Source organism: Triturus cristatus, chromosome 11 (assembly GCF_964204655.1).
Source record: "Triturus cristatus chromosome 11, aTriCri1.1, whole genome shotgun sequence".
Taxonomy (NCBI): Eukaryota; Metazoa; Chordata; class Amphibia; order Caudata; family Salamandridae; genus Triturus; species Triturus cristatus.
Genome location: NC_140594.1, coordinates 978,401,336 through 978,414,498, shown reverse-complemented (window position 1 = coordinate 978,414,498; position 13,163 = coordinate 978,401,336).

The following is a 13,163-nucleotide window of genomic DNA, read 5'->3' as shown; positions in this document are numbered from 1 at the left end:
GTGGCGGAAGGTGAGCAGTGAGGCCTGGGTGTGCATGGGCGGGCATGCTCCGATGGGTGGCAGCAGGGGCTGGGATGCCTCTGCCTGGGTGCGCATGGGCGGGCAGGCGATATAGTCTTGTGCAATTGTGTGTGCTGTGCCAATCATGTATCTGGACTCTGTTTCAGATGACGGGTCTGTCTCAAATGTGTGACCTGGTGTACTGCAATACATACCGGCAAGTGGTTGGAGACACACTGGTGGCTGCAGGTGAGCAGTGTGGTCTGAGTGCGCAGGGGCAGCACTCTCTCTCTCTCTACCCCTCTCTTCTTCTCTCTCTCTCTCCTCCTCTCTTCTTCTTCTCTCTCTCTCTCTCTCTCTCTCCCCCTCTTCTTGTCTCTATCTCTCCCCCTCTCTTCTTCTCTCTCTCTCTTCTTCTCTCTCTCTCCCCCTCGCTTCTTCTCTCTCTCTCCCCCTCTCTTCTTCTCTCTCTCTCTCTCTCTCTCTCCCCCTCTCTTCTTCTCTCTCTCCCCCTTTCTTCTTCTCTCTCTCTCCCCCTCTCTTCTTATCGCTCTCTATCTCTCTACCTCTCTTCCTCTCTCTCGCCTTTGCTCTCTCTCTGTCCTTTGATGTGCGCAGGACACACCTTCTCATCATGATTTTTGTCTTGCAGGATGTAACCTACGGATTGTCCCGATGGGAGCCGCCATGTGTGTTCATTTCATTTCAGTGTTCATTTTAATAAAGTTTCATTTGTTGCTTCGAAAGTGAATGTGTGATGCTCATTTTTGTGACGACACATGCATGTCATCAGTTGTGATTGTGCGACATCATGCGGATTATTTTGTACATGTTTAGGTGTAGCTGATGTTGCATCTCTTTGGTTGGGGGGTGCCGGTGAGGGGGGTCCTGGCGGTGGTGGCAACAGGTGTTGTTGCCCTTTCGGCCCTCCGAGTTGCATGTTCAGTTGCCCGGGTTCATCTGTTGTTCTTCAGGTGTGGCTCTGGGCTTTGCTCCCTTTTGTGGTGCAGGCTGCGGTCTGACTTTCCCCCGGGTAAGAGCAGGTGTTATTTTCCTGCTGCTAACACGCCTTATCGCATTTTTTTTGGCTTTTGGCACGGAAAGCCTACTCTGCATCTCGTTAGCGATAGTTGCGGGGTCATCTGTGGCAATGTTTTTTGTGGCTGCTATCGCGGGTATACTGGTGCTGTGGGCTGTTAACACCAGCTTGTGATTGGGGTGATACGTTTATTGAAATTTTGGCTGCGATAAAGTGCCATTAACTCGGCGATAGCTCCTTGTGAATATGCCCCTCAGTACTTGCAATCCCAGTGTGGCCAGTAGCAGGAGTTATGGGACCCATCAGGGTTAATGGGGTTAATGGGGCACTCATAATGAGGGGCAGAGGAGCCATATCTAAAAGGAAAAATATTTGAATTTTTGTCCTGGCTGGACTCTAACAAACTGAGACCCAGGGCACATATAGAGGCTCCTTGGTAATATTATGGGAATCCTAAACATGTTTAATATATTTTGTCAATATGTGGATACCACAGGAACTACACTAACATGTCCTGCCCCTCTTTTCTCTCCCAAACATAACGATTTGGATGTCATAACAAACAGATGAAACAGCAATAAAACATTGTCCCTTAGTTACTGTACCGCAAGTAGGAATATGAATGACAGATGATGAATAGAGGGACATTGGGTCAGATGTATTGTAGGAAAGTTGATTATCAGTATGTGTGTGTATGCACCTCAGCTAGTAATAATACAGTTATCACTAATAGGTACAATAAATTAATACATTATTAGTCTCAATAAATTAATCCTTGCTCAACCATTGGTAACTTGGCAAACGAGCAGTGATGCTTAACTTAGGGGACAGATATGTGTAAATCATTTAAAATCAGCAAAACAGTCAATAAGTAAAAGACCATACACAATAAAAATCCAACAACAATTTATAACAATAGAGAATATTTGTATCTTTAAAATGACACCAAAGTGACAAAAATTCAATGTAGGGAACAGGAGATGTACATTTTTTAAAGATTACATGAAATACAATTGTGTATTCTAATATCAAAAGCTTAAAGCTCCAATCTGAGATTTCTGGTCGCACTGGACTGGGAAAAAGTCTACGTTTTAGGCCGATCGTGATGGAACGTGGGCTAGATGGGCTGAGTGATAGGTCCTGGTCAAAAGTTTACTTTTGATGGACTCGTTGGCAGGACATCGGGCTTCCCAGATCTAATGTTCAATTTCACAAATGTGGCCTGCTACAGCGCGATGCCTTAGTGAGCCTCTGGAAGTCTTTGCCCTCAACATTGATGGCAATGAGCTAAGGAGTTTTCAGGGGACAAAACAGAACGTCAAGGTTGATTCGCGAGTTGATGACAGAGGCTTGGCTCTCAACTTCAAATCAGTCTCCTCCTGGAGCTTTCAGCAAAACTTTGCAGAAAGATTCTTTCTTTGCAGATCTTGTAGTTTATTGGTTTCTTGGGGGAAAATAAATGTCCACTAGCTCATTCCAAGGGTTCAAAGACTCTGGTTTGCCTCTTGGGGGCTGTTGGAAACGCCCACTCCCACTCCGCAGGGTGGTGGTGGACTCCCCGAACACACTGTGGTAGCTTGGCTCGAGTGGTCAGGAAACAGGCGCAGTGCTAAGCATACAATATACCCATACAAGAACCATGCGTGCATCCGTTCCAAAAACGACTCTACACCGTAAAAATTATGAAAATATTCTTTCTTTATCTTTTTCTCTTAGTTGCTGATTGGAAAAATAAATAAGACAATCACAATATACAAGTTTCAATTAGTGCAGGTCAAATAAATATTGGCTGTTTGATGAAATAAATAGGGGTGATCATAAATAACAGGGCATAAATACAAGTGCAATATATACAGACAATTAAATACTTTGAGGCAATAAATACTGTACCAATAAATATTGTACACCAACAAGTCCTGTGGACCTATAAATATAGTGCAGCAATAAATAGGTAAAAACTCAATAAATACAGTATCCCCAATAAATAATTAAAAGTATACCGCAACCCTCATATAATCAGATGACACTTCAATTCTTAAGGGCTGATAGGGCCCAGGCACAGCTTGTAGGGTTGTGGAAGGCTTGAGGGGGGCTACTCCCTGGCTGGGACAAGGCTGAGGCCTAATCTGAGGTAGATCAAAGGGGGGAATACCAGTGCCCTGGCTTTCTCTCTCCACACAACCTCTCTAGGTTAGTCCCAGTTCACCCCTTGCACAGTCAGGTTGGTTTCAGCACCTCCCTAGCCCCTTAGAGCAGTCTCTCAGGTCTCCACAGGGCCTTAGGCGCCCTCTACTCCACTTACTGCCCTTTTTCTGATGTTCCGACGCCGCTGGAGTCGTGTCGACGCCGTGAGGCGGTTCCGGTTCGGTCTCGGCGGCCTCGGCACAATGTCAGTTCTTTGACGACGCCGGCAGGCGGTTCCGGTCCGATGTCGGTGGCCTCGGTTCGATCTCGACCTCCGATTCGACGGCGTCGGGCAGTCTCTTCACGATGTCGACTTCGGGCGGCTCCGGTCCGATGGCGCTCTCGGCTCCGATGACGTCGGCCGGCCTGGCCTCGATGTCGACTTCCGGCGACTCCGGGGTGCGATCCTCACCCCCGACCTCCGGTGCTCCTCCTCACAGGCTCCGGGCGACTCCGGAGTGCGATCCTCACTCCCGACCTCCGGTGCTCCTCTACCTCGGTCTCCGACGACTCCGGAGGGCGGACTTCACTCCTCCGATGACGCCGCTCGCTCGACCTCGGTTCACTTCCTCCTCGACCTCTGGTATTCCTCACGACCTCCGTCGGCGCCCTCTCACGACCTCTGGCGGCTCCGGGTACGACGTCTGCTACTTCAGTCAGCGCCGCTTCTCCACCTCGGGCTCCAGGTCGTCAGGCTACTCGACGCCGGACTCCAGGGAAACCAGTTCTCAGGTCAGAATCTTGCTGTTTTCTTGGTTCTAAGGCCTGTTCCTGCTGTCCAGGTCCTTAGGATAAGTTTCTTCTGTCTTCTTCCCACACAGGGCTATAGGCTGGGATCCATCAGTAGGGACAAGTATCAAGGGTGGGTTTATGGACCCCACTCCAGGCACAAGTTTCCACCCCTGCTGCTTCACTCCTTCCTCCTTCACTGTTGTGCTCCTCTCTCTTCACCAGTCAGGTGCCAACTGCCAGCTCCAACTGCCAACTGCCTCTCTTATCCTCCCAACATTCTAAACGGTCTCCAACTGTCACAGAGTTCTGGAATCTCCTGGAATGTTCTGGAAGGTGCTGGTAGGTTCCAGTGGATGCTGGTGATGTCACAGGTGGCCACCATTTTGTGCTCCAGGCCCTCAGACAGAAGTTTCAGGGGTAGCTAAAATGGCTCCCTGAATCTGTAGCAACACGAAAAAGTCTGGTGGTTCCCAAAAAGGAAAAATTCAAACAGGGTTTGAGGCAAAAGTGGGACAAAATAAATAATGATGAGGAGGGACTACCCAAAGGGCTGACAGGTCTAACACGCGTCCCCCCCAGCTGAAAGTGGGGAGAGCTACCCAACCCCTTGGGAGTTCTCATCACTAAGGCGGAAATACCTTGAGAGACCGTCTGCATTGGCGTGGTCCACTCCAGGCCGATGTTCCACCTGAAAGTCCATCCCCTGTAGGGAAATAGACCACCTCAACAACTTGGGATTCTCCCCCTTCATTTGCATCAGCCAACGAAGGGGTCTGTGGTCGGTCTGAACTAGGAAGTGCGAGCCAAACAGGTATGGCCGCAACTTCTTCAGAGCCCATACCACTGCAAAGGCTTCACGCTCTATTGCACTCCACTTCTGTTCCCTGGGAAGTAGTCTCCGGGATAGGAAGACCACGGGTTGATCCAGACCCTCTTCGTTGAGTTGCGATAACACTGCCCCAATGCCATGTTCTGATGCATCTGTCTGGACAATGAACTTCTTGGAAAAGTCTGGGGCCCTTAAGACCGGGGCCTCGCACATGGCTTTCTTCAATTTCTCAAAGGCTTGCTGACAAGCCTCCGTCCAGACTACCCGTCGAGGTTGTTTCTTGGACGTGAGCTCCGTGAGAGGGGCTACGATGGTACCGTACCCCTTCACGAAGCGGCGATAGTATCCCGTGAGGCCCAAAAATGCTCGGACCTCAGTCTGTGTCTTGGGGGGTTCCCAGGCCATGATGGCCTCGATCTTCGCCTGGAGGGGTTGCACCGTTCCCCTACCCACCAAGTGTCCAAGGTACACTACCGACCCCTGCCCGATCTGGCACTTGCTGGCCTTGATCGTCAATCCAGCTTGTCTCAGGGCCTGGAGAACAGCTTGCAGGTGACGCAAGTGATCCTCCCAGCTGTTACTGAAGACGGCTATGTCATCCAGATAAGCAGCAGAGAAACTCTCCATTCCGGTGAGGATCTGGTTTACCAGGCGCTGAAACGTGGCAGGTGCGTTCTTGAGCCCAAAGGGCATCACACAGAACTGGTAGTGGCCATTGGGCGTGGAGAAGGCTGACCTTTCCCTTGCTCCATCAGTCAAAGAGATCTGCCAGTACCCCGAAGTAAGGTCAAAGGTACTCAGATATTGGGCAGCTCCCAGCCGGTCAATTAATTCATCCGCCCTAGGGATCGGATGTGCATCAGTCTTTGTCACTGAATTCAGTCCCCGGTAGTCCACACAGAACCTCAGTTCTGGTTGGGCACCCGGTGGTGCAGCTTTCGGTACTAACACCACCGGACTGGACCAGGGGCTGCTGGAAGGTTCAATCACTCCTAGCTCCAGCATCTTAGTGACTTCACTATGAATGCTGGCCTTCACCTTGTCTGACATCCGGTAGATCTTGGACTTCACAGGTGGGCTGTCTCCTGTGTCCACGTCATGGACGCACAGGTGAGTCCTACCCGGGACAAGGGAGAACAACGCAGAGTACTGCCCCAGGGCCTGGCGACAGTCCTCCTGCTGTTCAGGAGTTAGAGATGGGGAGAGAATCACTCCCTCCACCGACCCATCCTTTTCCTGAGACGCAAACAGATCAGGGAGAGGCTCGCTTTCCACGTCCTCTCCTCCGTCAGTCACCATCATCAAGATGACTTCGGGCCTCTCGTGGTGGGGTTTGAGGCGGTTGGCATGCAGCACCCGCAGGGGCTGACGAGGGGTCTTCAGGTCCACCAAGTAGGTAGCCTTACCCTTCTTCTCCAACACCTCAAAGGGTCCTGACCAGCGATCCTGGAGGGCACTAAGCTCTCCTGGTTCGATCACCCACACCTTCTGGCCAGGCTCCAACTCCACCGGGTGAGCGTTGTGGTCATACCACGCCTTCATTACTGCTTGGCTGGCTTCCAAGTTGTCAGAAGCTTGCTTCCACAACTTAGCCATTTGGCTCCGGAAGGCCAGCATGTAGCTCACCACATCCTGGGGGAGCTTTCTGGGAGTTCTTTCCCATCCGTCTCTCACCAGGTTAAGAGGTCCACGTACAGGGTGCCCATACAGAAGCTCGAAGGGGCTGAAGCCCACTCCCTTCTGTGGCACTTCCCTGTAGGAAAAAAGTAAACAGGGTAGGAGGACGTCCCATTTCCTCCGCAGGCTTTCAGGCAGACTTCGGATCATGCCTTTTAAGGTTTTGTTAAACCTTTCCACCAGACCATTGGTCTGGGGGTGGTAAGGAGTTGTGAACCGGTAGGTCACTCCACACTCCTTCCACATTGCCCGCATATATGCTGACATGAAGTTGGTCCCCCTGTCGGACACAACTTCCTTGGGAAAACCCACTCGGGTAAAGATTCCCATCAGGGCCCTAGCCACAACAGGTGCTGTTATGGTCCTCAGAGGTATTGCCTCTGGGTACCGTGTGGCATGATCCACCAGAACCAGGATAAACCTGTGACCAGCTGTAGTCGGTGGATCTAATGGACCCACAATGTCGATGCCCACCCTTTCAAAGGGGGTGCTAACGACAGGAAGTGGTTCCAGGGGAGCTTTCAGCTTCACCCCTGTTTTCCCACTGGCTTGGCAAGACACACATGTCCGGCAGTAGGTATCGGACGACACTTTCATCTGAGGCCAATAAAAGTGTGGGACAAGACGGGCGAAGGTCTTGTCTTGCCCCAGGTGTCCTGCCAATGGTATCTCGTGAGCCAACTCCAGAAGGAAGGCTCGATAACGTTGAGGAACTACCAAGGCTCGTGACGATCCATGTAGGGGTGCCTTGGGTTCACTGTAGAGGAGGCCATCCTCCCAGTAAACACTGTAGTTCCCTTCAACGTTCCCTGCTGCCTGGGCTTCGGCCTGCCGCCTCAGCCCCTCAAGGGTAGGGCACTCCCTCTGGCCCTGGCAGAATTCCTCCCTGGACGGGCCTCCCTCCACGTGCCACTCGGCCGGGATGGGTAGGTCCTCCAGGTTGGTAACGTCCCCCTCCGCAGACTCCTGGTCCACCACCTCCGGTGGCCTATCCGTCCTACGGGGTGGAGACGCCGAGACAGGCTCCTCCTGTCCTTGGTTCTTCCCTTGACTGGCAGCTGGCTGGGCCTTTGTTCCAGGCTCCAGCCGGAATGAACTCCCTCTTCGGGTAGTCGCGGACCTTGTGCTAACACAGGCCCAGTCAGGTGTACCCAGCATCTCGGTGTGAGTCCGGTATTCCACCTCCTTCCAAGCGTTGTGCTCCATGTCATTGCCCAGCAGACAATCGACTGGCACGGCAGGGCTTACGGCAACTCGAAGTGAACCTGCAACCCCCCCCCATTCAAAGGGAACCTCGGCCACTGGATAGTGACCTGTTCTGCCGTCAGCCATCGCGGCTGGGTGGAGTACATCGGGAATTACCTGCTCTGGAGACACCAGCTGGCTACGCACCATAGTCATACTGGCTCCTGTGTCTCTCAGAGCCTCCCCTCTTTGGCCGTTGATGGTGATCCACTGCCCATACTTTGCGGTATTTGCGGGCACCTGGATCTTAGGAACCATCTCCCGTTCTCCCAGGGACACTAAAGTGACACCCGCCCACTCCCTTCCCTTAGTTAAGGGCATCTCCTCCCCGAGCACTACACTAGCTACTCCGGGGGGCTTTCCTCCAGTGGGAGGGGGTGATCGTTTCTGACACTTCGGATCTCCTTTATAGTGTCCAACGCCACCGCACTCGTAGCAATGGACAACCCTTGGCTGCTGACTCTGGCCAGGATTAGGGTTTCTGGGTGGGTTAGCCTTAGAGGTGAATCCTGTTCCCTTCCCTTGGAAGTTATTTTGGGGGCCTTTGGAGAACTCCTTTTTCTTTTCCCCTCCCTCTTTCTTCTGGGGGGCGCCCTGTCCGGCCTTTTGAGTATCCCCTCCAGTCCCCCTTGTGGACACCCGGGTACTAGCCCAAATGTCCGCCTCCTCAGCAAGCTTCCGGGGACTGGTCAGCTTGCTATCCACCAGGTGTTGCCGCAGTTCAGGGAAACATTTCTCGAGTAGGTGTTCTTTCAGTACTAGGTCAAACAGCTCCTCGTAGTTCCTTACTTCACTGCCCTGAATCCAACCTTCCAGTGCCTTCTTTGCATAGTCCAGGAAGTCCACCCAATTCTGTGTGCCCAGCTTGTGACTACCCCTGAACTTCTGTCTGTACTTTTCAGGTGTTAGTCCAAACTTTCTGATGAGCGCCAGTTTCATGGTGGGGTAGTGGGTCTGCTCATCCTCTTCGAGGGCCAATAAAGCATCCCTACCAGCTGGAGGCATGTACTTATACAATCCCCCTCCCCAGTACTTCACTGGAACCCCATGGGCCCTCAACGAGACCTCATAGGCTGCTAGCCACTTGGCGATGTCGTCACCCGCCCCATAGCTAGCTACTATGTCCTTTGGCAGGTAAGGTTTGGGTTCCCTGGTGGACTCTTGGATTTGGCTGCCACCATTAGGAACAGTTGGTGCTCCAATTCTTAGGATCTGAAGCTCTATCTCTTTCAGTCTTATCTCATGAGCCATCCTCTCTTTCTCCGTCTCATGAGCCAACCTCTGTTCCTCCTTCTCCTTCTCCAGCTTTGCTAAATCCCATGTGAGCTGTCTTTTCTCTCTCCGATCTGCTAACTCCACGCTGGATAAGCCCCCGCTAGAGACAGTGCTGCCCTTCCTAGAAAGTGTCCTGGGCCCTGCTGACAGGTTCCCCACCTCAGGTTGGTACATCTCAGCCCCCTCGGGGTCAGGCTCTCCATCCCTGTCTTCCTCCTCAGCCTTGCTTTCTCGGCGTGCCTCCCCCCAAGCCCTTAAGCTGGTTTGGAGTGCACCCTTCTTTGCTCCTGGGGGACAGTACACCCCCTCCCGCTGGCAAAACTCCCTGAGTTGGGCCACAGTGTACGTTTCTAGATTCTCTAGTACAAACTCCATCTTGCCCACTCAGGTTAGAGGACAGGTTTTGTGCAGTAACAATGTAGGGGGGTACCTTTAGTAATACCTCCTCCCACCACCAGAGTAAATTTGGAAAAAACAAAAACCCACAATTAGGAAGGCCGCTGTGAGAAAACTCCCGGTGTAGGCCTATGGACTACCCACAGTTATTGTTGAGTATATGTAGGCACAGCTCTATCCCACCGCTGCCACCAATTTATGTTGGAAACGCCCACTCCCACTCCGCAGGGTGGTGGTGGACTCCCCGAACACACTGTGGTAGCTTGGCTCGAGTGGTCAGGAAACAGGCGCAGTGCTAAGCATACAATATACCCATACAAGAACCATGCGTGCATCCGTTCCAAAAACGACTCTACACCGTAAAAATTATGAAAATATTCTTTCTTTATCTTTTTCTCTTAGTTGCTGATTGGAAAAATAAATAAGACAATCACAATATACAAGTTTCAATTAGTGCAGGTCAAATAAATATTGGCTGTTTGATGAAATAAATAGGGGTGATCATAAATAACAGGGCATAAATACAAGTGCAATATATACAGACAATTAAATACTTTGAGGCAATAAATACTGTACCAATAAATATTGTACACCAACAAGTCCTGTGGACCTATAAATATAGTGCAGCAATAAATAGGTAAAAACTCAATAAATACAGTATCCCCAATAAATAATTAAAAGTATACCGCAACCCTCATATAATCAGATGACACTTCAATTCTTAAGGGCTGATAGGGCCCAGGCACAGCTTGTAGGGTTGTGGAAGGCTTGAGGGGGGCTACTCCCTGGCTGGGACAAGGCTGAGGCCTAATCTGAGGTAGATCAAAGGGGGGAATACCAGTGCCCTGGCTTTCTCTCTCCACACAACCTCTCTAGGTTAGTCCCAGTTCACCCCTTGCACAGTCAGGTTGGTTTCAGCACCTCCCTAGCCCCTTAGAGCAGTCTCTCAGGTCTCCACAGGGCCTTAGGCGCCCTCTACTCCACTTACTGCCCTTTTTCTGATGTTCCGACGCCGCTGGAGTCGTGTCGACGCCGTGAGGCGGTTCCGGTTCGGTCTCGGCGGCCTCGGCACAATGTCAGTTCTTTGACGACGCCGGCAGGCGGTTCCGGTCCGATGTCGGTGGCCTCGGTTCGATCTCGACCTCCGATTCGACGGCGTCGGGCAGTCTCTTCACGATGTCGACTTCGGGCGGCTCCGGTCCGATGGCGCTCTCGGCTCCGATGACGTCGGCCGGCCTGGCCTCGATGTCGACTTCCGGCGACTCCGGGGTGCGATCCTCACCCCCGACCTCCGGTGCTCCTCCTCACAGGCTCCGGGCGACTCCGGAGTGCGATCCTCACTCCCGACCTCCGGTGCTCCTCTACCTCGGTCTCCGACGACTCCGGAGGGCGGACTTCACTCCTCCGATGACGCCGCTCGCTCGACCTCGGTTCACTTCCTCCTCGACCTCTGGTATTCCTCACGACCTCCGTCGGCGCCCTCTCACGACCTCTGGCGGCTCCGGGTACGACGTCTGCTACTTCAGTCAGCGCCGCTTCTCCACCTCGGGCTCCAGGTCGTCAGGCTACTCGACGCCGGACTCCAGGGAAACCAGTTCTCAGGTCAGAATCTTGCTGTTTTCTTGGTTCTAAGGCCTGTTCCTGCTGTCCAGGTCCTTAGGATAAGTTTCTTCTGTCTTCTTCCCACACAGGGCTATAGGCTGGGATCCATCAGTAGGGACAAGTATCAAGGGTGGGTTTATGGACCCCACTCCAGGCACAAGTTTCCACCCCTGCTGCTTCACTCCTTCCTCCTTCACTGTTGTGCTCCTCTCTCTTCACCAGTCAGGTGCCAACTGCCAGCTCCAACTGCCAACTGCCTCTCTTATCCTCCCAACATTCTAAACGGTCTCCAACTGTCACAGAGTTCTGGAATCTCCTGGAATGTTCTGGAAGGTGCTGGTAGGTTCCAGTGGATGCTGGTGATGTCACAGGTGGCCACCATTTTGTGCTCCAGGCCCTCAGACAGAAGTTTCAGGGGTAGCTAAAATGGCTCCCTGAATCTGTAGCAACACGAAAAAGTCTGGTGGTTCCCAAAAAGGAAAAATTCAAACAGGGTTTGAGGCAAAAGTGGGACAAAATAAATAATGATGAGGAGGGACTACCCAAAGGGCTGACAGGTCTAACAGGGGCTATGACTCAATTTTCCCCAATGCACCTGCACAGTTCAAGAAAATCCAGTTCAAACTGCACAGTTGGGGTTATCCTCTCTTTGGACTTGCATGCAACTTCTTCCAGGTCTGATGTACCCTTTGCTGAGCAGGGATTCTACTCCTTTTTCTTTGAGTCAGGCACAGTCCTTTCTTTGTGGAGACTCAAGAGTGCAGCAGGTGCTGTCCTTTTGAGTGCAAGTCTTCTGTGGTGCAGTCCAAGGGTCCAGCAGGGCAATCTTTCTTCTTTTGTTTCAAGTAGTGTTTGGAGGTGCTGCTGCAGCTCTCTCATATTTATCCTCCATTTGGGGCTGGCAAGAGGTGGGGACACCCCAACCAACAGTGATAAAGTTACCTGCCTCTGCTATGACCACTTCCTGTGAAGTATGGCTTCCAAGAATGCACTATTTTCTCATAGCTACTCAGGGAGCAGCTTTAGGTAACCTCAGGATAATAAGTTATAAAACTATTTTCCCATAATAGTCATAATAAATCCGAACATGGCAAGTTGTTGGATTTAATATAACCATTATTTTGATACTTTGAATGATATTGCTAGCTAGCTCCCAAGCAAATATAGACTTTACTAAGTTTAATAAAGCCTTCCCCATGTTAGTCTATGGAGCTAGCACTTCTACAATAGGGAAAGTGACTTTGGCTGATTTTCCTTACCAGGACATGTAAAACATTATAGTATCCCCACTTTTTATTAATGTGCACCCTACCTTTGAGGCACCCATAGCAGACTTTAGGGCTGCCTTATAAGTAATAAAAAAGGTAGCTTTGGACGTTGGAATTACTTTTACTCCAAAAGTCAAATTTGGACATAGCTTTATTTGAAAACTAGCCTGTAAGGCAGGCCTTGCTTTAAAATGACACCTGACACCACAGCAGTGCATACTAAAGTTCATTAGGTCTCTAACCTTCATGCCCTACCATATGCTAGGGACTTACAGGAAGGTTGTCCTTGCCAATTAGAATTATATCAATGACCACATACCTTTAGAGGGCAGAGCGCTGGCCCTGGGCCCAGTTAGCAGAGCCTAGGGCACTTGCAAAGTCAGGAACTACCAGCTTCAATCAAAAAAACAAGCATTGGCATAGCCAATAGGTCTCGCCTTCGGGACCTTATAAGTGTTTAGCCATGCAACAGTTGCATAACTAAGTACTTATAAGGTCCAAAAAGCGAGAACTATTGGCTATGCCAATGCTTGTTTTTTGATTGACGCTGGTAGTTCCTGACTTTGCGAAAGTGAAAGTAAATCGCAGTAAAGCGCAGCGTGCGCGCCCGCGCACATACACTGTAGCTCTAGGCTGGACTGGTAGCACTTTTTGGAGCCCTCTCAATAAGTCTCGCCAGACCAGCGCATGTGCTGGGTCAGGCGAGACCTAAAGAGGGGGGGTCAGGGCAAAAAGGATGACTTTCTTACATGTATCAAAAGACTGCTCATACATAGTGGTTGCAAATTCCGCATTTTATTTTTGTGACTCTCTTTAATTTTGTGCTGCAATGTATTTACTTGAAAGTCGCATTGCAAAATTTCTAGTTACAGGGGGTCACAGAATTACCTGTCTAATGACTACTAAGTAGACATGT